This window comes from Sitophilus oryzae, unplaced genomic scaffold (assembly GCF_002938485.1).
Source record: "Sitophilus oryzae breed Bouriz unplaced genomic scaffold, Soryzae_2.0 scaffold_1508_pilon_pilon, whole genome shotgun sequence".
Classification (NCBI taxonomy): domain Eukaryota; kingdom Metazoa; phylum Arthropoda; class Insecta; order Coleoptera; family Curculionidae; genus Sitophilus; species Sitophilus oryzae.
The window spans coordinates 2,177,737-2,195,906 of record NW_022146179.1 but is presented as its reverse complement, the minus strand read 5'-3'; the positions used below and the strand labels follow the sequence as shown (position 1 = coordinate 2,195,906).

The 18,170-nt window shown below is 33.7% G+C and overlaps 1 protein-coding gene across 2 annotated transcripts in view; it reads right to left on the bottom strand.

Annotated features, from left to right (window-relative positions):
• LOC115878390 (1-phosphatidylinositol 4,5-bisphosphate phosphodiesterase classes I and II) overlaps positions 1–18,170 on the bottom strand; it is a 333,255-nt gene that overhangs the window by 270,730 nt on the left and 44,355 nt on the right. The gene's annotated exons all lie outside the window — the stretch shown is intronic.

Genomic DNA, 18,170 nt, shown 5'->3' with positions numbered 1-18,170 from the left:
GATATGTCCTTATGTTCTTCCTAGATATGGGGTTGCTTTTCGACAAAACTCTGATAGAAGCGGTGCTTACCTGTTTTTACCAGATGGTCAAGCAATAGAAATAAAAGCTGAAAATACCATTGTAAATGTTATTGAAGGTCCCATTATGTCATCTGCTCTAAAAACCCGAACAAAATAATTAGACGCAAATTGTACATAAAAACATTTTCTATAAACTCGCCTAATTAATTTTTTAATAAGTTTATTATTTCAAGATTTAGCGGCCGTTTCATGAGCCCTTTGGGGTGGTTTTCAAAAAGTTTGTTTTACAGCAAATTTACCCGTATGAAAGTTGTTCATAATAAATGGACAAGCAACTTTTCCTCATGATTTTTTTTGTAGCTTCATTATTTTTGAAGATAGCGTCCAGTTCATGAACAAATTGGGGTAGTTTTATAATTTTTGTTTAGTTCTACAAATTTAGCAACTTAAAGGTGTTCATATTAAAATTACATGCAAACTTCCCTATGATATGTATTTATTTCCCCAAAACGAAACATGGAATTCATCAAGTGAATCAATATTATGATTTTTTTTTGTATCGTTTTCTTTTGTGTGATGGACCTGGCGTTGGCTCAAGTTATATATTAAAATAGTCAAGTTACAAAAAAAGTTCATAAGGCAAAGGTATATGTACTCTTATTCTGAACGAGTTCACTAGGGTGAATTTGCTGAAAAAAGAGTAACATTAAAAACTACCCTAATTTGTTCATGAACTGGACGCTATCTCCAAAAATAATCAAGCTACAAAAAAAATTCATCAGGAAAAGTTGTTGTAAATCAAACTTTTTGAAAACCACCCCGAAGGGCTTATGAAACGGCCGCTAAGTCCGGAAATAATAAACTTATTAAAAAAAATGCATTAGGCGAACTTATAGGGAATGTTCTTATGTACAATTTGCGTCTAATTATTTTGTTGTAGTACAGTTTCAAAAAAAACACCCCTATTGCTCATAAACCGCAAGGGGAAATTTTCCGATTTTGTTAATTTTACACTCAGAAGACAGTCGCTGACAATCTCTGAAAAAATCAGCTTGCTCGTAATTTTTTTTTCACTCTCTATACGGCGAGACAATTTTACTGGATTATATATTAAATTGATATGAAAAATCAAAAACAGTGCATTTAGAAAAAGTTACCGATTGTAGATTAAATTCGCTATTCCTATAAGGTTACACAAGAATATTTACTTTTAATCATCAAGCAATATCACTGTTATATTAATCAACTAAGGCCGTAAAGAAACATAACATATACAAATTATGCATATTCAATACCTGGCATTGTTCATGCTAAATTAATTACCAGAAACATTAAAATGGATTTTAAAATTACATAAAACATGAAAAGTCTTTTATTTATTCTTTTTTAATAATAGCTCAATGAAAAACCAACAAAAAACCCTTTCATATTTCAGTGGGTTGTTTGATGTGGTTGTTATACGAGTATGTAGGGCCTAACTTCAAAATTCCATTTATTCGGCTTTTGAACAAAGCCATTCTTCGGCGCTGTTTCGAAAAATAATACCAAACTGTGTTAAATCATCATTAAAAAGCGAATTTTCAGCTCTATGCAGGTATATAAAAACGAACTGATATTCAATTGTCTTATAACAAAAAATAAATAGACCTAATCAATAATTAAATTAAAAAACCTTCAGATTAAATCGTTCAGATATTCGTAAAAAAATGCTTTTTCCAAATATGCTAATGAGCCACCCTCGTTCCGTTGGAAAAAATTGAGATATGTTTAAAAATACGACTTCAGCATTTTCTAACTGGCCAGGACAAGACACTAAAAACATTAGACGATCAAATCTATTTTGCCAAGGCTCCTTGATTAAGAATTAGTGTTTTTAACATAGCCATGGCACTCTAGATTGAATTTTAAAATACGATTTTTTATTAAGCGAGAATATCAAAAGTTGACATATGATATATCATTCTGTTCAGAATGTCATTTTCTATCGAATAAAGCAAAAAAATACCGAGTGTGCCATTTAAAAATCAAAAGTTGTAGTCATTTCCGGTGAAACAGGAAGTGACCAAAAACAGTTGAATACGTCATTCAATCCTAATTTATGTCATACACTAACATACCAACTCTTGTTTTTTTATCTGAAAAACTAAAAAAGTTATAGGGGTGACCCACTTGTGAGACGCACCCGATATAGCTTAATTGATAAACTGTGACTGTGATTATATTAAAACCAAAATCTAATCCTGCAATCATACATTTTTACAAGTCAATTTTAAAAGTTTCCATGCCACTATTCCGATTTATCTAGTTGCCAAAATCACGACAAATTGACGTTGATTTTTTGCCCTCGACAATATTTACGTTCGTGTCCAAGCTAGCGATGGGAACTATCGAATGAATTAGACTATCGAATGGTTAATGAATGAATGATTTCAACTATCGAATGGTTTTATTCGAATAAAATCATTCATTCATTTGTATACTAAAGCATATGTGACAACCTCGCCGTGCGACTAAATGGTTATCGTTGAGCCACGACTATCGAATGCTTTTGATAAATGAAATTTAGTATTCGTTTGATTTTTGTATGCGTCAGTGCATTATTAGTTCTTCCAAATTTTTATAACTTCACCGTATAAATACTGTGCTATTTTTGCGTTTACTAAAATAGTTAAAATACTAAAATAGTAGTTATTTTTTAATTTTATTTATTGACGATTGTGTGCATGTGCAGGTGGTCAAAATTTTTCCGAAAAGTTGTGTGGTTTTCCGTAGTCCGATCTTTCAATTATTTAATTTTATATGGTATATGGTCTATTTTTTAATGGGAAATTTTGAGAAGTAGCAATTTTTAAGAGAGATGAGATGAACTTAAATTAATTTTAAAAGTACATATTTGTATTTTAGATGTTTTAATAATATGAATTAGTTGAACTTAATAATCATATTAAAGTAATGTGGTTAAGTAAATGGTTATCGAACTCAAACTATGGGGTGAGAAAATTAAAATGAAAGTTTTACACGTGCCAATTTAAAAAAAAAGTTAACGATGTTTGTATTTTGTTTATGCTAATTCTCTTACATGTAGTTTTTGCGAAGAAATATTTCATTTATTTTTTAAAGTAAATGCCAGTAAAAGTAAATATAATTTTTAAATAGTAATATAAAGCACCTAATATAAATAATTTTGATTTCTAATTTTTTATTTATATTTTCCTTCCATTACACTGCATGCTTAGAAAATTAATAAATGTTTATATTTCATGATTTTAAAATTTGTTGTTAATATAACAAATTAGTTCTGTAATTATTATTATTTAATAAACCAACGTTGCCACACACAAAAAATTTAGAGACTATATTATTTTTAAATAGTATCTAATATAAATAATTTTGACATCTAATTTGTTGTTTATATTTTGCTACTACTAAAAAATATTTATATTAAATGATTTTAAATTTTGTTGTTAATAGGTATAACAAATTATTACCGTTATTATTATTTATTAAACCAGTCTTTGCTTAAAAACATTAAAAATAATTTTCCTACATCCAAAACAACAAGTATTATTGCAGTGTAACAACAGAATATTAATAAAAAAAATGCAGAATATATAGACATGCCTACTATCCCTAACTAACTAAAGCCAAACAATAATATTCTTTGATAATATCAACTAATACCAAAATATGGCAACAGCGCCCTTCATAATGTATTTTCTGTGTAAATACTAGCACCTTAATAAAAAAAATAATGTGTCCTTATCTATATCTGACTCCGCAAAAAATCAAAGATGCCGGCTTCTTTCATAGCATTGCCACCGACCGCTGTCGGGTCTCTCGGAAAGAAACCTACGTCGCGTCGCCGGGCGACAACTAAAATTCAGTTAATATTTTATTATAATCGATCCTGACGAATAAATGAATTTCATAAATGAATGAATTTTATAAATGAATGGTTTTTGCTGCCGAATTACTAGAATACAATATTTCAAGGCAGATGACGGATCTATTCGATAATTTTTATTCGAATAGTTTTCAACGAATGTTTTCTTACTAACTATCGAATTATTCGAATGAATTGCAACTATCGAATGTTTCGATAGTATTCATTCGATAGTTCCCACTACTAGTCCAAGCCAATGTGGGCGAAATAAGATGGCATTGGGCGTCCACAGATCTTATTTCCGTTTTTATATTTTATGAATGAACGGAATCTATAGTGAACATTGCACAAAGCAACGATTTATTACTAAAAATAAAACTTTTATTTTGGCACATTCACAATTCCAGACCGACGAATAAAAATTATTGTCCTAGCTTGCACCATAATTCTTCGAATTTTAATTTAATGCAGGCGAATACAAACAATAAGTATCTATATTTAGCACTAAATTTTTATTAAAAACAAGAACAAATGAAATTTGCAGGTTAAAAACACTACAAACAGTTTTAAAACCTTATAAGTTTTTTAACCATAATATTTATACGTATAAATATTTGAAACAAAAAACTTGTACAAACTGCAATCGAATAAAGAAAAAGCTTATAACAACGCTAAAAATCCCTCATGATCGGAAAGAAGTGTTAGATCTCGATAAAAACAACATATTTTCTCTTTATCGTTTTTCAAATAAGTCCAAAATAACGGAGTTATTTTACTTTGAAAATCTTCAAAAAAAAAGATTTTTTGCTAAAATTTTGAGAACCACTGGATCTTTTCTGGATTTTCTTTCTTGTAAATTTAATCTACCACCTATGTTGTCATATTATCAAGAAATTATGTTTTTTAACTAAAAACTAAAAAAAAATCCAAAAAATGTTCAAAAAATTCCGAATTTTCAAAAAAAAAATTGCGAAAAAACCCTCATAGGCGTATTCTGGTGTTGAACTATATGAACTATACTACCAGGTCAAATACTTGCACTTATTTCTGGGACACCCTGTATATCAAATGATCGCATTAACACACAACAACATCAAAATAACAGACAAAAACGAAATGACAAGCCTGGTAACAAAATTTTACAGTGACCAATATAAAGCCACAGAAAATGTACCGAAAAGAAAGACTTTCCCTACTACAAGACGATTTCCCAGAAGTTCTCGTGGGAGAAGTAGAAAAGCCTCTTCAAGATATGAAAAATGGAAAAGCAGCAGGGAATGACGCAATTACAGCTCAAATACTTAAGTATGCAGGGGGAGAACTTGGAAAATCATAGCAAATATATACACCAGTTGTCTAAGAAGAAAACACATACTTCAAGACTGGAATAGCGCCAACATAATTCTAAATCATAAGAAAGGCAGCAAAGAAGACATCAGAAACTATAGACCAATAAGCCTACTACCAGTCACATACAAGATATTCACAAAAATAATAAACAACAGAATACAAAACACGATAGACGCTGCACAACTACGAGAACAAACAGGCTTTAGAAGCGGTTTCAGCACGATTGATCATATACATATATTGAGAGAAACTATCAGCCGAACAAAAGAATACGAGCTTTCACTAGACATAGTTTATATAGACTTGGAGAAGTCGTTCGACTCGATATATCCTAAGGCAATAATAGAAGCCCTTGCGAAACAAGGTATTGACAGGCCCTATATAGAAACTCAGTAGTTTTCAGAATTAACAACAAGGTGGTAGAACATGTATCGTCCATAAAGTATCTAGGAGCCCTACTTAACGACGCTTGCGACCCCAAAACTGAAATTTTAGCGAAGATCGAACAGGCCAGACGTACTTTTGCTTCCATGAAAACCCTCTTCTCCAGCCGAGATCTAAGCCTCAAACTGCGCATACGTATGCTGGGTTGCTACATCTTTTCAGTATTTCTTCACGGCTCTGAGACTTGACACTCAATCAGACATTGGAAAACCGCATTAACGCTGTTGAGATGTACTTGTATCGTTGTATGCTGCGTATATCCTGGATGGATAGAGTGTCAAATGAGGAGGTACTCAGACGGATGGGTAAAGATAAAGAGCTCCTACCAACAGTGAAGGAAAGGAAGTTACAGTACGTCGGTCACATCATGAGGGGTGATCGATACGAGGTGCTCAGACTGGTCATCGAGGGTAAAATTGAGGGCAGGAGATCAGTGGGAAGAAGGCAAAACTCCTGGCTTAAGGATCTCGGTCGTTGGTTCGGAAGAACATCGATCGAAATTTTCAGAGATGCGGTTTCACGCACCATCATAGCCGTTGGATCGCCAACCTCCGAAGGGAGAAGGCGCGGCGGCCTAAGAAGAAGAAGAAGATATAGAAAATCTCGTCAATATATACAAAGAAGCCGAAGCAAGAGTAATGATATAAAAAATAAACACAAAGTTCCCAACTGGCAAAGGAATGCGACAAGGAGACGCGATAGCCCCAAAGCTGTTTACAACAACACTAGAAGAAGTTTTCCGTCAACTAGAATTAACCAACAAAGGATTGAAGAAAGGATAGAACAAAGGATAGATGGAGAATATCTTAACCATCTAAGATTCACTGATGACATAGTCCTAATTGCCAATAGTCCTGAAAAACTACAAACACAAATTAACGAACTAAATACAGCCAGCGATAAAGTAGGTCTCTAAATGAATTGAATATACAACGAACTAGTGTTAGAATACTAGAAGCTACACCATGATCGGAAATGGTTGAATAAGCTGAGAATGATGATGATGATGATATAACTATTTGTAAATAAAGTTTAATAATTAGTGTTATAGATGTGTTATATAGTTTCTTGTTGTGTTCGTTAGTGTAAAAATTCTTGTTGTGCTTGTTAGTGTTTGAAAATATTACCATTCTGTATCTCAAAAGCTAAGATGTCTAGGAAGTTTTTTTCTTAGAATAGGTTCAATAATCACCCCCTTTAATATTAGCATGTCATTAAGGAACACCCTGTGTTAGAGCTGAGGCTCGAATAATACGGCGTCGTTCAGTTAATACAGATTTCAATGGCAGTGCAACTCAACTCAGTATACTCCAGCCATCGAAAATTAAAGTCAGATAATCAAAAGTCTACTGTACCTATATTTAGAAAATTTTAACATTCTAACAATAATGCTTATTTATTTCCAGAAATTTTGACTGAACTCCGGAACAAGCTTATCTAGATTATTATCGTTAATTCACCATCGTTGTTACTGAAAATTGGAAATGGTGTCCACCGTAATGAGAATTTCCGTACACATTAACGCTCATTATGTCTAACTCTGCATCTCCTGATGGTAGAGCGTAATATCAATTTTGCTCAAATCACTCGTGCATACAAGAGGGTGAAACCCCCTGATATTCTAAACAAAAGATGGTAATTAAATCCATACTGATATAGAATCGTTAGCATGCCGAATTATAAACATGACAACACTGATTGTTTCAGTACGATAGTTCGTAGTTTTGAGTATATAATTAATATTTTTAATTAACAATCTTGCCAAATTATTATTTACTATTAATGATTTATTACAGTTTGTATGTTTTTGTGTGTTTTTATTGACACATATCTAAAGCCTATCCAGTGGGGAATATTTCGACAGAAGACATCGAACAAACGACAGAAATTAATTTAAATTATTATTGTTTAGTTTTCATTAAAATGAAAACCTTTAACATTTTCCACTAATTACAGTACAAAATTTGCGAGTGATGTCATTATGGCCTTTGATTATTGTCAAGAGAAATTGTGGTTAGAAATGAAAAGTTTATAGTTTCATTCAGAACCTCGCAATTAGTGGTTTCAATTACACTTTATACTGTTTAGTTAAGATCATTCACAATGTTTAAAAAACACAATTGAAATTAATAAACTCGCCAGCAAAATTAACGCATAATTTGATTTTTTTTTATATTTTGGAAAAACTAAAACGAATTCAAATGTAAAATTACTATGTATTTGTTAGACAACTCGTTACCAAAATAATAAATTTCAAAGAAATTTTATTAACTAGCTAAACAAGAAGATACAGTGGTTCAAAGAATAATGTGCAAAACGCAGTACAAAAGCATTAAAAAAAATAATCAGAAGGCACGGTTTAATAAAGGGTGTTGCCTCCCCTGGCACGGATTACGGCCTAGCAACGTCTGGATATGCTGAAAACCTCATTCCTGATTTCATCTTGCTTGATAGCGTCCCATACTTCCTCTAATCTTAGTGATAACTCATTTAAATTGTTGGGTGGACTTGGTAGAGCTCGTAGATGCCTATCCATCATGTCCCAGATAGGTTCGATGGGATTGAGGTCTGGGCTATGCGCTGGAAAATCCATCGATTTGGACCTCCTCCAAGTAATTGTGGATAATTCTGGCAATATGTGGCCTGGCGTTATCGTGCATAAAGAGAAAATTGTCCCCTACAAAGAGAGCAAAAGGTACCACTTGAGGTTCCAAAATGTCCACAATGTACCTGTGAGCAGTGAGACGGAACTGAATGATCACCAGTTCTGTTCGAGTTTTCATATTAATGCCGCCCCATACCATAACCGACCCACTACCATAAGCATGTTTTGGTTGTATACAGCATTGTGCAAATCGTTCGCCCGGTCTTCTGTATACTTGAATATGACGATCGTTGCCATATAGGCAAAACCTAGACTCATCTGTGAACAATACGTTCGACCATTGATGGTTTCCCAATTTACATGCTCTCTAGCAAAAGCCAGTCGGATTTTTCGGTGCTCTGGGGACAACGGTGGTCCAGTTGCAGCCATTCTGGGTCTCAGATTATCCTCTCTAAGACGTCTTCTTATCGTATCGCTACTTATTTGTTGGTTATATCGCCTTATAAAATTCTGGCGGAGCAATGTAGATAGAGCAAAAATCGATCCTAATGGGCATCGGTTATTCGGCCACGGCCTGGTCTTCTCTGGTTATTTCCAGTGTCCTGGAATCTTCTTATTGCTCGCGAGATCGTTGATTGTTCAACATGAAATCTTTCCACTATTTGTACCTGAGACAAGCCTTCTTCAAATAATGCAATAACTGCAGCACACTCTTCGGGGGTGAGATGGCGATTTTGACGTACGTTAGGGTTCATTTTACTGATTTAAGTATTTAACAGACCACAGCCGCGCACTCAAATAAAATGATCTTAAAATAAACGACTTCGAGCATTTCGGCGAATATACCTGTTTTGGGAATTTATAAAAACTATTGATAAATTCTTATCAGTCATTAAAACAAGGATCGCCTCAGCAAGAAATAATAAACAGAAGTAATTTTAGGCCAATATAACTGATCTAAAATACAGACAATAAAACTTATAAGACAATATACGATTATGCGTTAATTTTGCTGGCGAGTTTAGAATATCCCAGAAACAGCTTGCGTTAGTCAGTTGTATCCATAAAGAAAGACTAATATTTAGCTTATAGAACAATCAACTTTTGATTTCTAACCACAATTTCTCTTGGCGGAAGATAATCAAACGCCAAAATGACATTTGTCGCAAATTTTAAAGTATAATTAGTGGAAAAGTTAAAAATTTGATAACTTTTTCTACTAATTGAAAATGTCTATCACTAATTTTGACTTTCTGACTTTTCCGATTTTGAATTTTGAATTTTGACTTCAAACTTCTACGCTAGTTGAAACCACTAATTTATTACACTAATTGCGAGGTTCTAAATGAAGCTTAAGCTTTTATAAGTATTAAGTAATAATATTAAATAATAAAGTAAGACTTTCTCTATGCAATCGTTTCAAAAGTTAGTGCGCAGCAAAGTGGGTTCCAATTATAATAATTATTATAAAACTCAAACTCCAAAAAAGCGGTTATTAGTTTTAAACGAACATTCTCTTATTTATTTATGTTAGATACTCGGAACTCTATTTCAAAATTTGCATTTTTGCATTCTAAAAATAATACCTGCCGCGAAAAAAACAAATTAAAATTCGGTGAATTAATTATATCCTCGCTGCGCATGAGCGTTTGGCAACCATCTATATCGCCCCTGGCATTAACAGGAAAAACAAAAGTATTCCAATAAAAATTGGTATTTTAGCTTAATAACTGATCGGTTCATTCATGAAAAAAGAAACGTGTGGCCCGTTGACCAGAGCCCACGCGGCAGCCGACAAAAACAAACGGTTTGTGAGAAAAAGTCCACGTCATTTTAACTTTAACGTCATTCGTGTTTCCAGATCCATATAAATAAAAATCTGTGCAATCTTTTTTAGAGTATAGGTTGATAATTAACTATCTGGCAAATATACAGTATGTCCCCAGATTGTCTTTACAAGAAGAAAAAATTTATTGAATTATTGACATTTTGAGAAAAATGCATTCTCCATAAAAAATTGCTTGTTCTAAAAAATAGTTAATCTCGTTTATGCTTTTCCAAAGTTCCATACCGTTTTAGAGAAAATTAAAAAAACATGAAAAACCGTTTGAATTTTATTCAAAGTCCTAAAAGTCAAAAGGCGTTTTTATAGTAACATCATTCCGATTCCATTCTTCGATAGATTTAAAAAAGGCATCCATTAATCCCAAAGAGACCTGGTTTTTAAATACAAAAGACAAAGCACTTAGAGTCTTATTTCTTTGTCTTTTGTATTTTGATATATTGTTATTGATAGAATTTTAATTGACATCATATTTTTTGCTGTTTTAAAATGTTAAAAGAAGCACAAAATTTATTTAATTCAATGCTATGGAAAGGGTGATAATAGTTATCAGAAAATGTTGTGATAAAAAATATGACGTTAATTGAAATTAATAAGAACCATCTATCAAAGAATGAAATCTAAATGATATTACTCTTTATTACCATAGAAACGCCTTTTGATTTTGAGGACTTTGAAATTATCAAAAGTTTTGGTATGAACCGCGTCCACTACAATACCAGCGCTAAGTATTAGTTCTTCTTCTTATCACGCCCTCTCCTGCCGAAGGTTGGCGATCCAAATGGCAATTGTGGCTCTGGAAACTGCAACCCGGAAGATTTCCGCAGACGAGCGTTCAAACCATCTCCTCAAATCTTTTAACCATGAGTTCTGGCGTCTTCCTACTGATCTTTTCCCTTGCACTTTGCCCTCTATTATGAGGCGCAGTATTTCGTATCTACCACCTCTCATCACATGACCCAGGTATTGCATTTTATTTTCCTTGATGATGTTCAGTATCTCTTTTTGTTTCTGCATGCGCTGGAGTACTTCATTGTTGGTAATCCGTTGTACCCATGAGATTCGCAGCATCCGTCTGTATATATACATTTCGAAGGCTTCTATTCTCTTCTCGGTCTGTGAATCCAGTGTCCAGCTCTCACATCCATAGAGTAACACAGAGAAGACGTAGCATCTGGCCATTCGAGTTCTGAGATCCGCACTGAGGTCTCTTCTTGTAAAAAATGATTTCATTCTCACGAAGATTTTCTCGCTTGCTTAATTCTTGAAAATATTTCTCTTTTCGGGTCGCACTGACTATTGATGTTAGCTCCTAAATACTTTATTGAGGTCACTTGTTCGATTGTTTGTCCCTTGACACGCAGGTGTGCATCTATTGGAGTCTTAGAAAAGACCAATAGTTTGGTCTTGGAGACATTGAGATGCAGTCCAAACATCTCACTATAGTGGACTACGGAATCTATAATGCTTTGCAGTTCTTGTATATCTTTGGGTATTATAACCGTATCATAGGCATATCTGATATTGTTTATTGGGATTCCATTGAACTTGATTCCGCCCTGGATTCGATCCAGTGCTTCTCTAAATATAGTCTCCGAATACAGGTTAAACAGGAGCGGAGACAAGACGCAACCCTGCCGAACACCCCGTCTGATTTGTATATCTTCCGATGTTGACTGCTTCATCTCAACTACCGCCGTTTGATGCCAATAAAGTTCTGATACGAAACGTAGGTCTTGTTCGTCAACTCCGGTTGTTCTTAGAATTTTGATCATCTTCTGATGATTAACACAGTCGAACGCCTTACGATAGTCTATGAAGCATGCAAATTCATTTACATTCATGTCTCTGCACCTCTGTGTCATTACATTTAGGGAGAAGAGTACTTCACGCGTTCCGAGTCCGTTTCTGAAGCCAAACTGGGTGTTGTCTTGAATAGAGATATTCCAATGCGACAGTGATTAGAATGGCCATTGACGCAAATGAATGAAGCTGACAAAAATTGACAGCTCAGAAGCTTGGAACAACCTCACAAAGAAAAAACCAATCCTCCAACTCACAGTGGACACGTACCAAGAATGTACAACTTTGAGACACACCTCAATGTAGTATTAAGCAATAAAAACAACTGAAAGAAAGAAAGGCTAGCTTAGCAGTTAAAAGACCATACCCTAACGTGGTAATACTGATGTTTTCAAAACCAAATCAGGAATAGGGATAGGAGTATTTTGGATGAAAACTAAATACTCCGAACTAATGGGCACCTACTCCAGCATCCTTCAGGTAGCAATATGCGCTATTGAAAGATTCGTACAACTTATCTTAGATAGAAACTATCGGAAGCAAGAAATAGACATCTTTTACGTTAATCAAGCAACAAAAAGCGATTAACTCAATAACCATCAATTCGAAGTTGGTCAAAGAATGCATAAAGAAGCTGAACAAATTAGGCAAAGAAAATAATGTCCTCCTACTCTGCGTGCCAGCCCACCAATGGCAATGAAAAAGCAAACGATCTAGCTAGAAAAGGAGCGAACACTCGACTTGACCAGAACCATTCCGATTTCCAATTGGGAACAAACTTAAAGCGGAACTCAAAAACCTGGAAGACTCCATTTGTAACATGGAATGAGAATCCTCCAATAGTCTAAGACCCTCGAAGAACTTTCTCAGGACTTATGACCGAGAAAAATCAAATATTTTCCTTCATTTTAGTAAGAACAATCTTCAGATTGACGCGGGGTTTTTAACAGGACACTGTCTTCTCAATTAACACTTCAGTAAATTATTATATTAAAGCTAAGAAAAAACGGCGAATGCAGATTCTGTGGAGAGAATGTGAACCTAACAACTAGAATACCTCATCACCGAGACAGCAACCATTCGTGTCATACACTTTGGTACGACTGATATCGGAGATGGAGAGTTACTTACATACATACTCGCTGACGAGTATTTGAGACGCATCAGAAGATGGTCACACAAGACGTTTTTTTTCATGAGCTTTTCTGTGACTGAAAAACCCGATACGTGATGTTATCTGTCTACCGCACTCCAGACATTCAAAAATCTCATTGCTTTGGTGCCTCTTTGCTTTTTGGTTGTCACTGTTAACTGACTTTACAATTCTTCTCCATTCTGTTCTATTGTGAGCTGCTTCTTCCCACTCATTATGCTTGTTAATTCCCTTTAAGTTTTCGTGAAAAATATCCTTGTACCTTTTGAGTTGTCCACCCGACCTTCTCTTACCGTCTACCAGCTCACCGTAAAGCAGAGATTTTGGTATGCGGTTTTCTTGCATTCTGCATACGTGACCAGCCCACCTTAAACGGGACTTTATAATCATGACTTCAATACTCTCGCAGTTAGCTTTTTCAAGGACCGATACGTTTGAGACATGATGAACCATTTTATTCTTAAGAGTTGTCTAAGATGTCTTTGTTGCAACTTGTCTAATGTGTCGGCGTACGGCACCCAGGTTTCGCTTCCATATAACATGGTGGGAATTATTATTGCTCGGTACACTGCAAGTTTCGTTTTTGTGATCAAGTCATGATTGTAGAAAACCCTGTCTTTTAATTTCCAGAATGCTCTTGAGGCACATTGGCCTTTACCCAAATAAAACTGCCTAGGTAATTGAATTCTGCTACATATTCCAATAGTTCTTCTCCGATTTTTATAGCATTGTTACGCATTGTGTTATTGCACACACGCAATTTTTCCTTCGATAGACAGTAGTGAAATTCCACGGTAGTTTCCTCAGTCTGATGCACTTCCTTTGTTCTTAAATATATTCACTATGTTCGCGTTGCAAAAGTCCTGAGGTACCTCTCCCCTTTCCCATACGATATCGAAGAGAGCCTTAAGATGACCTTCTTTACTTGCACACTTATAGATTTCGGCCGGAATCGCGTCACAGCCAGCTGATTTGTTGTTTTTAAGCTGTTTTATGGATTCCTTTATTTCCGGTTCTGTTATTGGAATGTCTAATACATCGAGGCTGTTATACTGAGGTATTATGTTGCGTGCTTCCATATTGGGGTTGTTTTCTTGATTAAGGATATGGCTGTAATGCTCTTTCCAGCGGTTTCTGATTTGCTCTTCCTCTTTTAGAAGTTCGCCATTTTGTGCCATGATTGGACATCTTGCCTTCTTAGTTGGGCCGTATACGTCTTTTACAGCCAGATGGAGAGTTACCCTCTGTAAAACCGTCTCATATGTTGGTTTTTGTCACAGTCAACCCCCCTCCCCGTGGGACTGTAATTTTAGTTTTATTACCACAATTCCGATGCCGTGATTAATTTGTATTATTTTGTTTCATTTATATTTCATGCTTTCGGCCTACATTAGGGTAGTAGTAATTTTATTTTTAGATACAAAACGACCGAGGCATAAATGCTTTATTTATAAATTTTTGATATCGAGGTAAATTATTGAGCAATTTTATCTGATAATGGTATGTATTTATAATAACTAATGCATGATAAGCTTTAGTTGGTTTAGATGACAAAATACACTCAAAAGCTTATTACACAATGTTAATTAACAATGAAACCGATAAAATCGAAGAATGTAGAACAATATAATAAATTATTCATATATATCTCCATTTGCAGTTTTCAGATAATTCACAATTAGCTATAATAGTAACAACCAAAAAATTCAGTGACAAGTATAGAAGAGTCCAAACTAAAATGTAATTTTCACGCATACTCTGACGTTGTTTTTTACAGAATATTCAATATCCATTTGAACTTGAAATGTTATTTGGCGTGCTTGATAAGTTGTTAGAAATTATTTTATAGTACCTTTTGTCTTGGAATGACAGTACGACAGAATTACGTCCACCCGTCCAAATATCAACATCGTCTAACGTCGCTTAATTTCGGTTACATTTCGGAAACCGCTCGATATTTCGACGTACCTGGGCCGTTGCCCTATATCAAATTTAGAAACGGATATATTGAATACTGCATGTTCATTAAATATCGAATGCGTGCTAATTGCCTTCCAATTAATATTCGGTGCTCTCACCTACTGTAGAAATTACCTAATTCGGGAATAATTACTGCAGGATATTGTTTTAAGCAATAATTACTTGAAATGGTTAACTGGTAATAATAATAGAACATACAGGGTGAGCTTCCTACGATGTTCTCTATAGGTATCTCGGAAACTACTGGAAATAGAGAGTCGGTTAAATAAGGAAAGAATTGCAGTTTTGTGGGGTCATAAACATGCGCCTTTCAGATTTTTGAAAAGGTTCATGGCTTACTAGATATTATGAAAAAAAAAATTCGGCTATTTCAAAAATTGTCCCTAATTCAATTATAATCTATTTTAGACAAAAAGTTTTCAGATAAAAGTTGTAGATAATCACATTCTTAATGAGTGTGTCCTCGGTTTTTTTTCTAAAGCCTGTCATTTTTGATTCTGATGACACAAACATGTTTTTTTTTAAATGGAAACCATAATTAGTCATGACTTCATAAAAAGCGCCATTTTTTAAGCTTTTCATCAATATATGATTTATTCAGATATTTCATCGAGACATTGATTTTTCTGCGAAGAGTAACCGTAACACCGATTCTGAGTCTATTTGCTTATAAAAGAGAGAAAAATGAATTATAGTCTGTCCAACGAGAAGATCCTTGACAGTGATAGATGTGTCTGTCATTTTAATTTCAAAGTAGTTTATTTTATTTTACAAAGAAATAAGTTGGTACAACTGGAACGCATAGCAGGACATATTTAAAATTTGATTGACAAGATGACAAGTGATTACTTCAAAATATTGTGAAAAAAACTGTATAAAACTGAAAAAATGTAATCGAGTTATTTTATTTAATAAAACCGGTATGTGTTAATACAAAACAAACAAGAACAAGACACTACATACCAAAAAAATATAAAAAAGAACTAATTTTTACTTTCAAGCTTTATGAAACTACCCGCATTTATGATTATATTTATCAATATAACTTATGTACAAATACAAATTTGTAATATTCCACAGGAATAAATAAAACAACATAGGTAAATAAAACAAACTATTTTATTAATAATAACACCTACCAAATTTTATACCTTAAAGGTTGATTAATTAACTTTAATCTTAATTTTTTTAAACCAGTACCTTTTGACATTATTTTTCTGCAGTACTAAAATCCATTATTTACCTATCGTGTGATATCGATATTTTACAGCTACTCCAGTTTTTAGTATGTGTTTAGTTTGATCCTTCTACCATATACAAGATGCACTTATCTACGACGAAATGGTATACAAACTTTATCGATAGCAACTTCATTGGTGTATAAGACTTTCTGCCCTGGCAGCGAGTATTAACCATAAACTGTGCTCTGGGTCTACAGTTAATTTTCACTCGATTTTTCCTCCACTTGACTTCAAAAGACACAAAACACACGTAATAATACGAATCAAAATGCATCATATTCCAAAACGCAGGGTATTTAACAAAAGTTGACACAAAATTATAACCTAGAATTTGGCAAGACTTTGACAAGCGTCAAAAATGACAAAAATCTAAAGGCGAGTTCATACGCATCGGCGTCCGTTTGTCGTTCATCGTTCCGTCAAACCAATAAAATTGAAATACGATCTGTCATTTTTTAAATAAACCAATAAAACTGGTTAAAAACAACAAGACACGACGTATGACGGATTTATATTTAAACCCATCCATAGATAACTTAAAAATGATTAGAAACTTTTTTTAGTAAAATAAATAGATTGGTATGGGACGTCATCTGCTTTTCTTCTGTCATCGTCTGTCGAAATCTTACCTGAGAAAAAAAACAGAGTATATCAATACCAGAAAATAAAAAGATGTGGTATATTAACCATATGTCTACGAAGAAATGAGAAAACACAAAAATCTCATGAATCAAATATGCACGATCCATGTGCGGCAAATGCAGATGCTATATTAGAATGAACTGTATTTGAAAAAATTATGTACCGGGTGTCCCACTAAGAATAGCACTCGGCTGTATCTCGGAAAGTATTAGCCGTAACGCCTGCGGAAAAAAATATTTATAACTAAAGGGGCTATGAGAAATTGCTAGAAATTATTTTCAAGTTTGTAAAACGGCCTCTAGGTGGCGCAACTGCAACAAAAAATAAGAAAATGGAGTTTTTACACAATTTTGCCTAGATAAGGTGTACTATAAGTAATAGCTTCATAATCTTCAGTAAATTTTGGATTTTTTTTGTTAGAACCATTTTCCCCTATCTGCTAAAATAAAGTGGTGGGGGAAGGTTAGATCTATCTTTATTTAAATGTTAATAACTCCGGACTGGATGATCAGAAGCCAACAAACGAGGGCTCGTTTAAAAGAGCGTTTCTTACTCTATATTATGCCATATAATATAAATAATGATAATAAGGTTTTGAACGTAGACGCTAGGGGGCGATTTCTTACAATTTAATAAACATAGCGCGTTTTTAAAAAAAAATACGATAGTAAGTGCTATTTTAGCTGATAGTAAAGAGTAGAAAAACCTTAAAAAGTCAGCGAAAACCGCATCTTGATATCTTCTTTCAAACCGAAGATATTAGCAAAATTATAATAAATACCAAAAAATCAGCCCTTAATTACCTTATTTTTACAATACAGTATCAGTAGCTCTCTTGATTAGGCCCATTCTAACAAAAAAATAAGATAGAAACAGTTAGTTTATTTTAAAATCGACGAAATACCAGAATACCATAATACCAGATGTATTAATATCTAATAATTAAGATATTAATAATAGTGAACAAGAAACGATGATTCAGTGAAATCATGGTAGGCTTTGGAAAAAAGTTGCTTTTCGCGTAATAGTATAAACGTCAAATTGTTATTTGATCAACATTTTGATAGTCTTAGCAGCGTTTTTTTATCTTTTAAATGATTTTTCAAAATGCCTTTATTATTTGAAGTAGTTGAAGTTGTTGGCATTTTGAAAAAACAATCAAAAGATAAAAAAACGCTGCTAAGGCTATCAAAATGTTGATCTAA